Source organism: Pseudorasbora parva, chromosome 2 (genome assembly GCF_024679245.1).
Source record: "Pseudorasbora parva isolate DD20220531a chromosome 2, ASM2467924v1, whole genome shotgun sequence".
Classification (NCBI taxonomy): domain Eukaryota; kingdom Metazoa; phylum Chordata; class Actinopteri; order Cypriniformes; family Gobionidae; genus Pseudorasbora; species Pseudorasbora parva.
In genome coordinates this window covers 40427996-40447147 of record NC_090173.1, presented here as the reverse complement: position 1 = coordinate 40447147, position 19152 = coordinate 40427996, and the positions used below count along the sequence as shown (strand labels likewise).

The following is a 19152-nucleotide window of genomic DNA, read 5'->3' as shown; positions in this document are numbered from 1 at the left end:
CAATAAGAAATACTCAAAAAAACGGGAATTCACTTTTGCCAATAGTTTGTGTTCAAACTAACTGTAAGATTCTCAATGAGGGAGTGAAAATAAATTGTATCTATTTAACCACTGAATGAGATAACATAGTAACAATTAGCACATGGATGGAAATCCAAGACAGCATTGTAAATATCAAAGCTCAACACTATATGTAAACAAACAAACAGTAAATCAATTCCAAACCCAAAATACTAGTGATATACAAACAAAAAACAGTACCAAACAATTCAAAATGCCCTAGAGGGAAAAGGATATACAGTCTGCAATGCAAGTCTCTTGAGTGTTGTAGAAGTCCTAGCAGGCAATGAAGATATACAATCCTAAATCCTAGATTAGGCACTGGCACAATCCAACACAGGTCAGAAGTAGGTATCAGTGCACTCAAGCCCCATAACAGAGTCCTCTGCAAGCTTCTCTGCAAACTTCCAAACACTATGAATTAACATTTTTATGGGTACATAAAAATGTGCATTTGAACAAGATTGTAAAGCATTAGAATGTACAATTCACTTAACTCTCAAACACAATGTGATTCCAGGCATTTTCACCCATGCTCCATTGCCATGCCTCTCCTCTATGCTACTCGTAACCTTAAAACCACTTCCTCCCTCTGTTGCCCTCTAGAGGACAGGATGAAAAATGTCACCCATGTACCAGAGTAACCGTTACATGCTACACAGAACAAAACATGAAAGTACACGCAATGGCTATGATGAGCACAAGCCGCATGCTAAACAAACAACCCTAAACACATGGACAAAAGAGTGTATACTGCCCAAGCAAAACTAGATGCTCACACGAGACCAAGCGAATGCTCAAACTGTACACTTTCAACGGGGAGGAAAACACACATGGAGCTTTTAATGTCCGAAGCCTGAACCTAAACCAAATTATGAAATGCCAGGATTCAAACACCACTATATAAATCCATATAAAATCCAATACAAGCATACTGAATGTTTGCATATATTATGTTTAAATAAACTTACATATATAAATTCGACATATATTGTTTACATATATGGCATTAACATACAGTACCATATAAAAAATCATCATATAAATAATTTTAATATATGTATATATAATAATTTTTCTATGGGTATTTCATACATGGTATAAACCTATATCTTCATATATCGTGAGAATGTATATATGCGCTAATAATGTATTGCCTTATATGAAACATATATGACATCACTACTCGGATATAGGGACATATATGTACATATATTACATTTCCGTATGGGTGTACACGTCCAACTGGGCCAGGAACGTGTCTTCCAGTGGAACAGCCATAAGCCTATAGAACTCTGAATTGATCTAAAATCAGAAAGAAAGAAAAAAAAAAACAGTCAACAACAGTCAAACTGATTATATCAATTCATAAAAGGTATTTAGCCAGTAAAACCAGAACTTTAAATTATTTTTTCAATACCTTGTAATGTCTGAAAAGCACAGGCCACCTCGCCTTGAAATCCCTGACACTGGCCTCCTGCATCACTACCTCCTTCTATCTATGAGCAAACGAAAGAGACATTTTGTTCATGACAACCTTTTAATTTTTCCTTTTTTTTCAGCCTCTGTTAAAAGTTCAAGTCTGTGGCTGCTTAAGCTTTCAGCAAGTTAACAGACACCTCTACACACACCTGTCAATAGTCAATAATGTTAGATAACACAAGATGGAATTTACTCATACATATCCAACATTAGTAATTAATATCATCAACTATATAAGAAATGATAAATTACTTACCATGTAATATTATAGCAAAGTTTTATCAGTTGTCAAACATTAAGACTTTCGGTCCTAAGAGGAGAAAAAGTAATTGTCAACAATTGTAGTTTGTAAGTGATTGTAAGTGAAAAAATGGTTTGCTACAGGTCAAGGAAGTTAATTAATTAGATGTGGAAATACTAATATTTCTACTAAAAAACCCTGAAAATTTGTCTGGATGTAACACCATGAGGTAGGTAGGCAAATGAACGGCGCTAGTGTTAGGCACAATGACGTTCATCACAGGCTGAATCAGAAATCGCCTCCTATACCCTCAAATAGGGCATTATTTGAAATGACAGTCCTTTGTAGTGGTGTCCGAAACCATAGTGGACGTTACTGACTGAGTGCACTCATTTAATTCCACATTGCACCGCAATAACCAGTGTAAGTTACAGCCGGTGTTACAAACGGATGTCCGACTTCACATCATAATTTTGCCCGAAAAAGTGACGTTTTAAAGACAGATAAAAGAACAGACAAACATTACTTTAAAAGCAAACTCAATATTATACTGCAGGAATTCAAATTCGAGCATTTTGTCCCGCTCTGCGAGCACTTCCTGCCCACAGCATTTCCACTAACGTTAACTTTATCTCGCGCGGCACAGACGGTTAAGGAGGCATCAATTAAAAAATATATATTTCATACACATACTCCCAAGATCCAAACTGAACACATTTATATAAGACAAACGAGAAACTTAAGTTACAACATATTGTTACATAGAACATACTCAGAAACGCTATATCGCAAACGTACGTTCAAAAGTTCGGTTAATTTAGATTTCATTAGAATTTATGTTCACAGACAACATCAATTAACTCAAAAACAACTAAAACACACGTCCACAAGGTACATTTTCGAGTATAGTAATTAAAACAAACTTCCAACCTACCTTTTTCATCCGAGTCCCGAGAGAGAAAAAAATGGCCGCCGAACAGAACATTTTCCAATTTTCAGACAGGCTCGTGCGTAATGACGTCAGAAAAAAACGTCTGACGCGGGTGTCCTTAAAGGGAAATCTTACTTTGGGTGAAAGTGAGATTTTGAATCTATCTGAATTTCTATGCGTTCAAGTTGAAAGAGTGTACAATTATACTTTGAGTGAAAGTGAGATTTTGAATCTATCTGAATTTCTATGTGTTTAAGTTGAAAAAGTGTACAATAATCCATTACAATTAGGAAAGCAGAAATACCAAGTAAATAGACTCAAATAGTTGTAGTAATCCATCTTTCACCCAGGTTCACTTTTTACAGTGTGTGTTATAGTTTGCTGGCTTTGCCTCTTCTGTTGGAATTTTCCCACACGTAAATTCTGACAGTTGAAAAGCAGTTTAGGAGATATGCCATGGCCAATGAGTGATGTGGATGTTGTCACGTGCTTGTGTTTTGGTTCGTTTCAACTGGTTCGGACCAAAGCAATCAGTGTGGTGTGAAAAGAAACCAAAAAAGCTGAAAAATGCAACAATGTATAATTGTTTGCCCTTGGTTCGGACCAAATGAACATACCTAGAAATAGTATACCTTTAGTTAAGTTATACCTTTAGAGTGTTCGTAGCACGCTAAGAGACAAGGTTATTGGGAAATGCAGCCCTGGGCTTTTTTTTATTTCCCAGCATGCTTTGCCCATGGCGCTCGAAATGGAGAGTAAATGCTAAAATGAAGTGTTAGATAATGTTTTGTGCAAGATTAATCTTAAAGTGGGGGTGAAACACTCAGTTTCAGTCAGTGTCATGTCAATCTTGAGTACCTATAGAGTAGCATTGCATCCTGCATATCTCAGAAAAGTCTTTATTTTTTTTATAATTATATAAGAAAGATGCGCTGTTCCGAGTCTTTCCGAAAAAAGCCGAGCGGGTGGGGGCGTGTCGTGTGAGCGGAGCTAAATAATGACGTATGCTCGCTGCTGCTATTGTGTTGAGTTGAGTGCGTCCTAAAGCTGTGTCATCCCTAACAGCGGGAAAAAAACTTTATTCAAAATAAAAATATGGCTTTTAATCAGATACAGCCATACATCTATGATCCGGAATCAGACCCAGAGGCTGCAGTTGAACAGGAGCAGCAGCAAAAAAACGACTAGAGCAGGACGTCTGTATGTGGTACAAGTTACACACTAACTATATAATATGCTTAGCGGCTTGTGTTATTTACATATTTATACTTGAATTATATCGTCGTATTTTTGTCTTTGAAGGTGTACATGTGGGAAGTGCAGTTGTGCACGTGTGTTTACGCGTGGTTTAGACAATTGTAACGTTAGTAAGCGGACTGGTTTTGCACGGCAGGCTAAGTTAGTGTTTACATAGAAAGACACGGAATAGTAGCGCATTTGAATGAAGAAGCGTGCTTATTTAGTTCAACATATTTCCCCCCTCTTTGTGTATTGTTGTTTGGAGTGCTTTTACAATACACAAACATAAAGTTACACATATAGTGGCCAGCTAAACAAATGTACACGCACTACACATCGCATGCTCCATTGATCAATTAACTATACGTGATAATGTTTGGGCTACTTGATGGGCATAGGCAAAAACACAGACATTTGAAGCAGTTTTTCTCACATCCTGCGGTACTAACGTTGGGACCTTTATCGTTGGGACTGCTCCATCCTTCAGCATTAGGCGATCGGGAAAATCCGGCGTCGAGCTGGGCCTTGTTTATGAAACAGTCGGCACCGAAATGCAGCGAACAGATATAAACATTCACGCAACTCAGTTGCTGATCCGGAAAAGCAAATTACATCCACTGTTGCCTTAACGCGGGGGTTTTGGGGAATCTGTGCAGGACTGTCTTGGTCTGGCAACCAAAAACGCACTTTTTTGGTGACATTGTTATGTGCACATCACCTGTCCAGCATCCTACAAGCCAGCGCTTTGATGGGCGTAGCCTGTTACTTTCGCTCTCTCCCTCTCTCTCTCTCTCACGCGCTTCCGGTAGAATTGTCCGTAAGGCCCATACAAGGAAATTCCGCCCCCATTAACGTCAAAGGGGACGCATGATCGCAAAAAACTTGCCGAAACTTATGACTAACCGGAAGTAGTATTTTTGACAAAGAAATACTCCCATCAAACGTCCACCTTAACTTTTGAAACTTTGTCTATGTTAAGTATGGGATTCCAAGTCTTTAACAGTGTAAAAAGATCAGTATGCATGAAACAGCATTTCACCCCCCCTTTAAGGTAGATTTAAATGATTGATGTGATTAATAATGCAAATTTAGAAGAGTTTCTGTTAATGTGGTTTTTTTTAAAGAGTTGCCATCAAGTGGTGCATGCTGCTTGGTTCGAGAGCAGGTAAGTTACATATTTTAAGTTGCTGTACTCATTCAGAAAGTGCTATACCATGCTTGGTAACATCATGGGTGTCATTTGACTCTCGAGTTAGGGGGTATGTTTTTTGAACAAAGGTTCATTGTTATTCTTAATGAAAAACTACAACAATAAAACAGTACAATGAGAAAGTTTTACAAACACTTTTACAATTTGTGTTGAAATCAAATCTCCCGCGATCATCTTGTCATTCAGCTCATCACTCTCCTGATGAATGAAATATGACTCCTGCTGCTGGTCTGTGCTGCAACTGTCATTCGGCTAACACTGCGCATTCAGTTTTTAATTGTAGTGTCTGTTAACTGGACTAAATGATTTTTACTGCAATATATATATATATATATATATATATATATTTTTAAATAATTAAACGGTCAGGGTGGTGCCGTGTTGGACATGCATCAATGTACCCAGACTGTAGACTAGCTTGACTCTGAAAAGTGAGTTTTTCTTGCTTATGCTCTGAATGGGCCTTTCTCTGAATTAATTAATCATGTGGACTGCCTCAATTTTTTTTAAATTAGCCCAACTTATTCGGCTTTAAAGTGTAACAGAGAGAACATGATTTATATTATTCATACAGTAACAAGCATTTCATACTGATATGTATGCATGATGGAATAGATTTTCGGAGAGATTTTATCAATACATGTGCAAATGCAAAAGTTTGAGTGGATCGTCACTACTCCAAGTTTGAGTGAATTAGACCCAGTAATCCATTCACCACAGACTGGAGCAGTAATGGAATGGAAGGAGGGCACCGCTGAGCATGTTTCATGAACTGACACTAATGGATTCTCTATTTGCATTTAACAAACGCTGCTTGAAATATGAATTAACCCTATTCCAAACATTTTGCAGAATTAAACAAGACAAATAATTACAAGCTATGGCTTTCTAATACACAATAACAGGTGTACAATTCTGATAAGACATTCTAAGCAAGTCGACAACTTCAGCATATTGTAATTGTGTTATTTATCTTTAATTTGTCGACAGGCGGGGAAAAAATTAATTTGTAAGTACATGGTGAGGCCTAATCTAGACGGACATGGATTTGCTATGACTTTCCACAATGAGATAAAGCGTTCAATAGTTATCATTGTAGGAAAGCTGTTAGTCGCTTTTGACTAAACCCAGTTTTCTCGACTTGGCAAATGAACTTGTCTCCTCTGGTTCTTGCGCTCCATCAATGATTGAAAATCACAAACTCTCTAAAACAGGCAATAACACTTTAGATAGATCTTAGCTCTAAAGCTTTCCACAGCTGCTGTTTAGGTCTCTGACAAAAATCTTGAACATCTTATCAGCTCCAAACTAAATTCGAAGATTGTAATGCCAAATGCATGCTGAAGTCAAATAAACCTGTAGATTTGTAAGCAAACAGCTTATTAAAAGGTTTAAGGTCAAAAGCATGGAGAGATGTTAAACTCTAAAAAGCAAATCAATATATTGTAAACTGAATGGAATTCTGATAGTGTTGTGAAAGCTCATTATTTCAAAGGCCACTATGATCACAGCAATGAATAAGGAAGAGACTTGCCCTAATTAAAAAAATATTCTGCTTTTGATTCATGGTACATCGATAATATTGACAATGTGTCTGTGCTCTCTGATAAACTCACTTCATTTCTCATAGTTTTCCTCTCCAGCATGGACTATATCATCATAGAAATAAGGCTTTCCTGTTGCATTACCAGACATTATAATCTGAAGATGTTGGTGAACTGCTCTGGGGAAAATAACAACAATTGTGGCATATTAGAAATATTTTTGTATCTTCAACATAAGTCTTTTAAGCTCAATACTGTTTAAACGAGAGCTGATTGTTTACTCTCTGGGTTCTCTAGACTACTGTACCCTGGTGGGTATCTAATGAAAAAATTAGCTGTTGGTCCGCTGAAGCTAGAGCATTCATTAGAAACTGGAAATGCGGTCTATTTCTGGACTCATAATGTACAAATGTCCTGGGCTGTGTTTCTCAAAAGCATTGTAAGTTGAACTATCAACTTGAAACCGCTGGTGCAAGTACTTTTGAGGAATGCAGCCCTGGGGATATTCCAGAAAGCAGGTTATGTGACATACCCGGGTTTGTTTAAGAGTTAGCGCATAACCTCGACTTACGGTTCCAAAAATGGAGGTAACTTTCAGGGCCGTAGTAACTCTGGAGCAGGTTATGTTACAGGGTTAGTTCACTTAAGAGGTATTCACATTCATGTTATAAATTATACACTGTAAAAAATTTGTGGTGGTTTTTGTTGGTTTAACTTAAAAAAGTAAGTAACCTGGTTGCCTTAAAATTTTGAGTTTATTGAAATTAAGAATTTGAGTTGATACAATGAAGGAAATTAGTTTCATAAATAGAAACTCAAAATATTTTTGTATCTGAACCACATAAAACATTTGATAAATCATGAAAATAGCACAATTTGGCATGTTTCACTGCGTCATCAGAAATAACACACATAAATACCCAATATGCTTACTAAATCTTTTAATAATATTTTAATAAAGGCTGTCGAATCTCAAAAAATGTTCATTGTATTAACTCAAAATTTTTATTTCAATGAACTCAAAATTTTAAGGCAACGGTAACTTTTTTTCGAAATAATTTTTTACAGTATATATATATATATATATACATTTGTTAGTTACAGTTATATAATATACAATATTATATTAATTTTAAAACACTGTAACAAGGTAATGTCTAGTAAAGTAAGTAAGTAAAGTAAAGTAAATTTTATTTATAAAGCACATTTAAATTCAGCTTGCACTGACCAAAGTGCTGTACAAAACAATAATAAAAATACATTTATTTATTTAATGTAATGTCTAAATGTTAGTTCAGTTCAAATATATTTATTTTATTCTTATCTCACACATGGATCTGCTGTCAATTAATTAGCATCAAACAAACAATAAAATCCTTATTCTCAGTGAATGAAGATTGTTTATTCAATGAAAATGATTGCACAGCCACCAAATAGTAGATGTGCACTAAGTCGGTTATGTAAATCACCATTAAACAAAAAAAGGAGGAAGTAGAATGGCACACTTTTTCTTAGCATCTGTTTCCATTGTGAATGCTATGGGTTGCTATGGCATACCCTATTAAAAAGTTCTGTTTTAGGAACCGATAGTTCAGGTCTGCTGATCTGCTTACTTACTCTTAAACATATGTCGCATTACCTGATTTCTGGAATACCCACAGCACAGGACACTTAGGAACTGTGACAGTATGAACGTATAAACCATAGCATATAATAAAACAGGAAATAAAAACCAGCTGGATGCAATGAACAGTTGAATGAATATTATCAGTGGAATTTTTATTGGGCTCCCTGGGTTGGGCCAATGGGTGGGCCGCAGGCTCAGATGTTACAGTCAAGAGGTCACCATTTGGCTGGTTAGCAGGGCACCGTTAGTCCCTGGTGGTAAATGCCATAACTACACCCTCTGGACACATTAATGCACATTCAAAAGCATTCAAATCAACATACAACATATAAATCAGTAATAGAGGCGGCAGTGGCTCAGTGGTTCATGTTGGTTGTCTACAAACCGGAAGGTTGGTGATTCACTTCCTGCTTCCACCTGACCAAGTGTCAAGATGTCCATGAGCAAGACACCTAACCCCAGCTGCTCCGGATGAGCTGGATGGTTCCTTACATGGCTGACACCGCTGTCAATGCATGAATGAATGAGTGAATGGGTGAATGTGAGGCAAGATATAAAATGCTTTATATGGCCATGGATCTGTTGAAAGCGCTGTATAAATGCAGTAGATTTACCATTTAATATGCAGTAATTGCTTATATTATAGGTTGTACCAGTGCTGCTGTTTTGAAGGGTTCCTAAAGACTTTCATTGAAAACAGAAGACATTTTATGCATGTTGACAGAAATGTATAGGTCAAAATATGTCCTTGCTTAGTAATGCCTAGCTCACACTACAGGAGTTTTAGGCTGATTTATGCCCGATTTTCCCCTCCCGAGACTTGGAGAAAAAATATTTTCCAGGACTCGATCGGTTCCGATGTTCTGCGCAGATTATCTGGTAATGTGAGGCGTTCACAGATCAAATCTTGCACCTTCCGATCTGCTCTCACGCAAAACGGGCTCGCCCCGATCATATCAAACATGTTTGATATTTATCGTGATGAGCAAGATTGTAATAACGTCAGGACTGTCACAATAGCCAATAGGAAACAAGTCTACGACGAGACGGACATTTCGACATGGTGACTGCGAGCTGAGTTGCCGTAGTTTGCTGTAGCTCTGAGAGAGAGAGAGAGAGAGAGAGAGAGAGAGAGAGAGAGAGAGAGAGAGAGAGAGAGAGAGAGAGAGAGAGAGAGAGAGAGAGAGAGAATGAATGAATGAATATCAGCATTTCTTGCTTTTCATTTGACATCACAAATATTACACTGTAACAGGTGACGTGACAATCGCTTTTGAACTAGGCAGCAGTAAAAACTATAACGGTAAACATTCTAGAACGCTAGTGTGACATAGCGCTCGTGCAGGGTTCACCTAAAATACTTAGAAATAAGAAAACAATAATTGACAGTCATCTGAACGTTCCTTCATTTTATTCTCGGTCCCACACAAAATAACGAGCCTGAAAAAAACACTACACTCCAGTACAAAAAGTGTGTATGCACTACCTCTATACGGCAAACACCCAGGGGAAAAATACATTGCAAACACACAACGAGAGCCAGAACGACAGGATCAAATAAGGTCAATAAAATTACCTCATTTCTCGCTGAAGAACTGACAATCCATGTTGAGCCTGTCTCCCCGACCATTGTCTAATCCACATTGGTTTATTCTTACGCTTTTGTTTGTTCTCACAACAATGATCATTATTGATACAGCCAGTTTTCATGCTACAGTAGGCCTATCCATTTTTTTTCATGCTTACGAGCTGCGGCGTAGTTCACGTGACGCACTTCCTCTGGCACGATAATCTTAATAATATTTTGTAGTGTGTGATGCTCCTCGATTTAGTGTGAGCCAGGCATAAAACATGCTCCAGATGGCAGAGATGACTTCAACTTAATCTGATTCAACTTAATACTGAAGGCCTCTCTTCAGTAAAGCTGAATTTTCAGTGTGATCATTACACTCTTCAGTGTCACATGAACCTTCAGAAATCATATAACAAGGAATTGCTGCTCATGATAGTAGCATTTGAAATCTTTTGTAACATTAATAACATAAAGTTGCGACATTGTAACATAAATGTCTTTACTCCCACTTTTTATCAATTTAGTGTGCTCTTGTTGAATAAAAGTATTGATTTCTTTCAAACTGTCAGTGATAGATGCATGTATTTTGCCATTCAAATTTGTTTAGATGCAGTTCAATAATTTCAGAAACTTTAAATAAGGACATTACGATTTGCATTCACATAATTAAATGAATGTATTAAAGGTCCCATTCTTTGCGTGCTTTCGAAGCTTTGATTATGTTTACAGTGTGCAATATAACATGAGTTCATGTTTCGCGTGTAAAAAAACACAGTATTTTTCACACAATTGACTTATCTGTATACCGCTGTTTCCTCTGTCCTAAAAACGGCCTGATGATTTCCTTGTTCTATGAAGTCCCTCCTTCAGAAACACGTACCGAGTTCTGATTAGGCCAGCGATTCCCGCGCTGTGATTGGACAGCAGCTTAGCGCTCTTTGCCCGGAAAGGTCCGGTCAACTTAAAAGGTCAACTTAAATAATAAAATACACTTACCGGTTGTGGTAACGTTACATAAACAACGCCTTCTCCAGACAAAGAGGGAACTGCGTCATCTTTTAAGAATAATCTTTCTGCGAATCCGGCATTAAACTGATTGAGATTGAGGAAGCAGTCCTCAGCAAAATGTGCTGCACATAGTTTTAAATTGTGATTATAATTTTCCGGAACCGAGTTAACCATAAACTGTAGCCATTGATCTGTACAGCGTCCGTGGGAAGGCCAAACAAAGGTGATTTGACTCCGGGATGAAAATAACAGCGTTTCAATGGCATGACGACAAACACACTCTACAAAAACAACGCTTCATATTCTCGACCTGCGAGAGCAAAAGGACACCTATATATATATATATATATATATATATATATATATATATATATATATATATACAGTCTTGTTCAAAATAATAGCAGTACAATGTGACTAACCAGAATAATCAAGGTTTTTAGTATATTTTTTATTGCTACGTGGCAAACAAGTTACCAGGAGGTTCAGTAGATTGTCAGAAAACAAACAAGACCCAGCATTCATGATAAGCACGCTCTTAAGGCTGTGCAACTGGGCAATTAGTTGAAAGGGGTGTGTTCAAAAAAATAGCAGTGTCTACCTTTGACTGTACAAACTCAAAACTATTTTGTACAAACATTTTTTTTCTGGGATTTAGCAATCCTGTGAATCACTAAACTAATATTTAGTTGTATGACCACAGTTTTTTAAAACTGCTTGACATCTGTGTGGCATGGAGTCAACCAACTTGTGGCACCTCTCAGCTGTTATTCCACTCCATGATTCTTTAACAACATTCCACAATTCATTCACATTTCTTGGTTTTGCTTCAGAAACAGCATTTTTGATATCACCCCACAAGTTCTCAATTGGATTAAGGTCTGGAGATTGGGCTGGCCACTCCATAACATTAATTTTGTTGGTTTGGAACCAAGACTTTGCCCGTTTACTAGTGTGTTTTGGGTCATTGTCTTGTTGAAACAACCGTTTCAAGGGCATGTCCTCTTCAGCATAGGGCAACATGACCTCTTCAAGTATTTTAACATATGCAAACGATCCATGATCCCTGGTATGCGATAAATAGGCCCAACACCATAGTAGGAGAGACATGCCCATATCATGATGCTTGCACCTCCATGCTTCACTGTCTTCACTGTGTACTGTGGCTTGAATTCAGAGTTTGGGGGTCGTCTCACAAACTGCCTGTGGCCCTTGGACCCAAAAAGAACAATTTTACTCTCATCAGTCCACAAAATGTTCCTCCATTTCTCTTTAGGCCAGTTGATCTGTTCTTTGGCAAATTGTAACCTCTTCTGCACATGCCTTTTTTTTAACAGAGGGACTTTGCGGGGGATTCTTGAAAATAGATTAGCTTCACACAGACGTCTTCTAACTGTCACAGTACTTACAGGTAACTCCAGACTGTCTTTGATCATATTGGAGGTGATCATTGGCTGAGCCTTTGCCATTCTGGTTATTCTTCTATCCATTTTGATGGTTGTTTTCCGTTTTCTTCCACGTCTCTCTGGTTTTGCTCTCCATTTTAAGGCATTGGAGATCATTTTAGCTGAACAGCCTATCATTTTTTGCACCTCTTTATAGGTTTTCCCCTCTCTAATCAACTTTTTAATCAAAGTACGCTGTTCTTCTGAACAATGTCTTGAACGACCCATTTTCCTCAGCTTTCAAATGCATGTTCAACAAGTGTTGGCTTCATCCTTAAATAGGGGCCACCTGATTCACACCTGTTTCTTCACAAAATTGATGACCTCAGTGATTGAATGCCACACTGCTATTTTTTTGAACACACCCCTTTCAACTAATTCAATTAATTGCCCAATTGCACAGCCTTAAGAGCGTGCATATCATGAATGCTGGGTCTCATTTGTTTTCTGACAATCTACTGAACCTACTGGTAACTTGTTTGCCACGTAGCAATAAAAAAATATATGAAAAACCTTGATTATTCTGGTTAGTCACATTGTACTGCTATTATTTTGAACAAGACTGTATATATATATATATATATATATATATATATATATATATATATATATATATATATATATATATATATATATATATATATATATATATATATATATATATATATATATATATAATATACATTTGTATATACAATTTCTCATATTCAGAAATCTAATTCAAATCTGTGTAAACAAAAAAACGACAGAAAAAAAAATCATCATAACACAAATTTCCTATAATCCGAAAAGCAGGGAAACCAATTCAATTAAAAGAGCCATAAAGCTAAGGTTTGCTTTACGTCTTGTTTGAATGTCCTACAAAGAAATCCCATTTCCTTTTGTGGCAACCAAAATGAGTTACCGAAATGTTGTATTCAAAGAGGGTTGCCTCTGTCGATAAAAGGTCAGGTCCTTTAAAGCAAGATAGGCTAATTACTTCAAAACATTCTCATCGTTAATGGCATATACCTGAGACAAATGAGTGCCCATTTTATTGATTTCCTCCAGACAGCTGTTCATTTTGCAGTCTGGCCATGAAAAAGCAGAAAGCCGTGTCAATATTGTTTCATGCAAAATACTTTCTTACTTCTCTCCAAGTGTTTGCCCACTCCTTGTTTAACTTTATCACGTTTATTCCAGACACTGGCACTAATTATCTTTTACTTTCATGCTTCAACAGGGAGAGAGCCTTTGAATTACTTGCTCAACTCTTGTCTGGCTTGGCCTATCAAGAGGCAACAGCATACATAATTCATTTGCACAGATTTCCCTGCAATGTCTCTGAGCCATCATCAGCCGTTCCCAAGTAACTGCAAAAATTACAGATGGAGCTGTGTGGCGGTTTCTAACATTGATCTGAAATACATCACAGCTGAAATCCATAACTCCAGTGATTATCTGCCACTGTCAGTGTCATCAACTTCTATATCAAAAGAGAAGTAATAATCTTTCTTGCTTTAATAGATACAGATTAATTGAGAAAATCAAATAGATGTCCTTGAATGCAAAGTCTATTTAAGAATGTTTGCACCTTATAAGAAAACAGAGATCATACACAATTCTGGAGGATTAATAATACGGCCCTGAGTTAAGACCTATTCACACCAAGGATGATAACTATAATAAATGTAAGTATTACGTTTTAATATTTGTTCTGATTCTATAAGTAGTGAAATCCACACCACAGCGATACCACAGCTATTATTCACCTATAATTTTCCTCTGACTTTAGAGATAAGTTATTAGAAGGGTTTAGGGTTAGGACTAAATATTCAGACAGGATTATTGTTCCAGGATCAGGAATTGTGGCCAGCCGTCAGCTCTCTTTGTTATCTGTGTTGTTTATTGCTTTTTTCAGCTCTTTTATGGCTCAAAGTTTTCGTACACTTCGGCAAGTAATCCTAAATATACGGAGCAGAGTAGAAATTATATCTAACACCGCTATGAGGAGAACTTATTTGAACTGTCCACCTCCACCTGTACTGGCGTCTGTTCCAGCATGATCGGCATGGGACTTTCCTCAGAGGAAACGTTGCAGATGGAGAGGAAAGCGTGGTGGATTTGCTGTTAAGCTAAAAATACAGCTAGCAGTTTGTCTGCCTGTCAGACGGTCATCGACTGTTTTTCTCGCTTTGAACCTTGGATTCAGTCTATGTAACGGATCACTGAGAAAAGAAGCTGAGAGAGAATCCATTTGCATGCACACATTTAATTCCAAGACTCCTCAGAAAAGTACAGGGACATCAGAACCAGAAAACAAACACGATTTATACCAGAGACCAGTAAACACAGGTCAGAACATAAACTTAAAATTAACGACTAGCAAACCCTACATGAAAACCAAGACCTTAAAGGTCCACTGAAATCAAAATTAAAAGTTTTTTAGCTTTTAGTATGACTGTTAGCCTTAAAGTTATGAATAGGCTGGTATGTTCCAAAACTATGACAAAATTTGCATTTAGGAGATATAAGTATTCAAAATTTACAGTTTCTCACTTCCGTTAAAACGAATCTCAGATTTTGGTGACATCATCGCTGACTTCACATTATCGTCAAATCTTCTGTCCAATCAAAATGCTTTCTAGAATCTAAAGCCCGCCCCCTACACTGCCGAAGCTGTGGCTGAAATCAGTCAGTTGTTAACACACATTTACTAATTTCTACATGGTGAAAGGCACATAGCAACGCTATATATGTGATAGGAAACAATTCAGTGTAAATATGCTTTGATTTGAGGCGAATAAAGTCTGTTTTCACGTTAGTTTCACACACCGCAGCAGCGCGCACACCCCAACGGCTCTGGTCTAAATTTATACTACAGACACGAGAGCGCAGCGTGGATCATATGCACGAGTCGGCACAGACAACAAACATATCGACCCATTTGAAGTCTGCACAGAATGCTACATTTCAAAGCGATATGGAGGAGATTATGATGATATACACAGTGCTAGAGGAAACTGGCTTTACCAAACAGAGAAAGGTCCGCTCTTGCGCTCTAGTCAAACTGTATATTAACCAAACGCTATTGGATGTTTCAAAAACGGGGAGGAGCTGCTAACAGCTGAAGCCGTTTCAGCGGAAATTACGTCAACACATTGAATAATGCGGCGCGTTTCATAGCACCTCAGTGGGCCTTTAAATGCACAAAACAATGAGTAGATAGACTGCAGGTGTGTACAATAAAGGTAACCATAACAACTGATAAGACAAGGAGGAGACAAAAAGAGAACATAGAAACAATGAAAACAGAAAGCACTTTAACATAAAAGTCCATACTAAACAAAAGACCCAGAGGGATCGTGACAGTCTACTCAATATTATATTCGGCCGGTGATCCTAGATGTTCTACAAGTCCCTTGTAGGAATATGTATATTCCAGCAGTGAGTCGACACAACAAAGCATTCTAGAGACCCCCTCTCCGAACCTTGAACCGATCGTAAAACTAATCGAGGATTCCAAAACGGCCCAGAGACAACATCTCTCCCCCTTTACCCGTGTTATCTCAAAACCACTACAAGGACAAGATTAGATCGTTTAAAACTCCGGGCAAACAAGACATTTTTTTTTTTTTTTTTACTTCGTGCTTATACTGACTGCCATGGTTTTGTGGTGATTTCTGCTTTGATCGTGTGGGCCTTTCCTCCCTGCTACCTAGAACTCTCAACCGCACTTCAAAACTCTGTTTGAACCTCACCGAAGAAAACTTCCTGGAGTCTGCGAAGCCGCGCCTCAAAGACGCCCGTCGTGTATGAACCAGGTTAAGCTATCCAGGATTCGGCCCTCACCCCGCAAAACCAACTATTCGTCCCTCTGAACACAACAACTGACTACCAGCCGAGCAACGGCGTGCTAAGAGGAACCCATGCTCGAAGGAGCATTCAAACGCATACATGACTCTTCATTCTGGCTGAACTGGTAAAAATCAAAAAGGTTGACATGCTAGTAAATTGATTCTCAGGTTGTGGCTAAGAAATCATGTCTGAACGAGATATTAGGACTTCACTCCATTAACATTAACTCCATTAACTGGAATTAACTCCATTTGTTAATTCTCCGTTTGTTAATTTCATTAACAAACATCCCTTTCCCAGTAACCGTATGAATGTGTGTTTTCGTTAGTTTGTGTGTTTAGAATAGTTCAATAAACTTCCATTTACCTTTTTCAGCTATGAAAGTGTCTTTGGCTATGTGTTTATAAGTTACTGCCCAAATTGATCGATTGTGTTACCTAGCTCACAAACAGTGAACATATATTATTGCCGTTGTAACGGGTAATATCCCGATTCAAGATTGATAATGTACTCTAATTTCAACGTATCGCTGGACGAATAGTTGATAAAGGGGTAAATATTAATTTTGAATCATTTAATATGTATTATGGTTCCTTTCACTGTAATTCAATACCCATTTAAGTTATTTGATTCGAATCAATCCCTTACACCCTGCAAGATGCCGGTCATCTCTTTTCCGCTTTCGTCAAGGAGGAATAAACCACAGAAATCTACGTCCATTAAACCATGCAGTGCTGTCTGTTGGTGAGTCAGTACAAGTTAAGATGGCCCTGATTGGTAAATAAGACAGATAAAATAAGTCTTTTGTAACAAACAATCTGGACTTTTATTTGTGACTGAGACTTGGTAGCCAGTTGAGGACGTGAGTCCTTTCTCTGACCTTGTGCCTTGTTCTTTTTTTTAACTGTCCAAGAACAAATGGAAAGGATGGCGCCGTGGCGGACTAGCTTGCGTTTTTAAAAACTGCTTCTCCTGTCGGATTTTTTTTTTTTTAAATGAGACTTTATCCAGTTTTGAGGTACTGTTATTTAATCCGAAAAGGGACAAAAACTGTTACCATCCCTCAAAGCCAAACAAAGATTTTATACATGAGTTTGCCAACTTTTAAGGTGGGATTTTTACACAGTTTGATAGAATTTTGATTGTTGGTGAAGTTAATAGTCATGTGTGCTGATACAAATCCACTGGCTAAGTAGTTTATCAGTCTTATTGCCTCGTTTGACTCTTATGTCCTCATGAAATCCAAATTTAGGCTACCTTGTTAGCACATATTAAAGGTCTTAGGGTGAACAGTTAATCTGTGCAAGTTAATACAGAGGGGAAAACAAGTAACTTCTGGTCGGAAACGGTGTTCCTTCTCAGATGACGGCAGTTTTAATGCTTGGTTTTGAATATCAGTCAATATTCCGTTTCACTTGGAAATACTTCACAGCACTGAAGAAAACCTATTATTTGGTTGCGTATGTTTAGTTCTATACTTTTAATGAGGATTTTGCATCGAACCTTTGTGAGGCTAGTAAACTGGTTTCTTTTGACTGTATCTCAAAAAATCTGGATAATGAACAGGAACTTATGTTATTTAGTTCTACCTGTACTGAAATGTTAGACTCTATTGCTCCATTTCAGGGAAAGCAACTTAAACCTAAGGCAGAACTATGACTAAATAATGATACATGGGCCCTGAGACAAGTATGTCGGCACGCAGAATGGAAATAGCAAAAAGATAAGTTGCATGTGTCATTAGCGATATTTCGTACTTCATGAACACTTTTAAGGTACTTTACAAACAAAATACCTGACATTAGACAGATTATTGTCCCCATAAACTATGATCCCCCTTTCTTCATGTTTGTTCTTCGTCTTTCAATACATTTAAAAACTATATCACTAACTTTCCTTCAAGAACTGGTTATGAAGTTCACATCTGCATCTGACATTATCCCAGCGCGTCATTGGACCTTGTATCCCATCAATTATAAATAAGAGTATTTCAGCAGGATTTGTCACAGAATATTTAAAGCATGCTGTTGTTAAACCTCTGTTTAAAAAATCCAACCTTGATGTGACAGTTCTCTCAAATTTCTAATTTACCTTTTATTTAAAAAATTCTCAAAAAAGTCGTTTCTTTCCAATTATTGCAGTCAAAAGGAGTCTTTGAATCTTTTCAATGTGTTTTAAAAGAAAGCACAGTACAGAAACTGCTCTTTTAAGAGTGTTGAATGATATTTTATTATCTGTTGACTTATGTTGGATTTGAGTGCAGCTTTTGATACGGTTGCTCGTGACATTCTTATTTCTCGTCTTGAGTATTGTGCGAGTATTCAAGGTCAGGCTTTGAACTGGTTCAAATCTTATTTGAACAATAGATCTTTTCCTGTCCATATAAATGGATCTTTATCCTCAAAAACATGCTTGACCTGCAGGGTTCCCCTAGGATCTTGCCTTGCCCCTATTTTGTTTGCACTGTATGTGCTCCCTTTTGGTTACATTTTTTAGAAAACATTGAGTATTATTTCACTGTTATGCAGACAACACCCAGATATGTTTGTCTATTTTGCATAATGACAATTCTGGTCTATGTGCCTTAACTAGTTGTTTATCGGACATTAAAGCATGGATGTCCAATCATTTCTTAAACCTCAACGAGTGTAAGACTGAGGTAATTGTGTTTGGACCATTAGCTGTCTCAGGCAGCTTAAATCAAGTGTTGGGCAGTCTAGCTGCTTATGTAAAGCCATCTGTTAAACACATTTAATGAGCATGTTAATGCAGTAGTCAAATTGTGCTTTTTCCATCTGAGACTACTAGCTAAAGTTAAAAACGTTTTAACTACTGCTGAATTTGAGACTAATTCCCGCATTTTATATTTTCTTGCTTAGACTATTGTAATTCAATATAGGTATTAGTCAGTCCTATATTAACCTCTTGCGAATAATCCAACATGCAGCTGCAAGA

General features: G+C 37.4%; 1 long non-coding RNA gene across 1 annotated transcript; it reads right to left on the bottom strand.

The window, feature by feature from the left end:
* Nucleotides 1-1308: 1308 nt before the first annotated feature.
* Nucleotides 1309-2773, bottom strand: LOC137053927 (uncharacterized). Its single transcript, XR_010899955.1, has 4 exons — nt 2718-2773; nt 1799-1852; nt 1481-1559; nt 1309-1365 (listed from the first exon to the last, which is right to left on the bottom strand). It is a non-coding gene; the product is annotated as an uncharacterized lncRNA (long non-coding RNA).
* Between the last annotated feature and the right edge of the window lie 16379 nt (nt 2774-19152).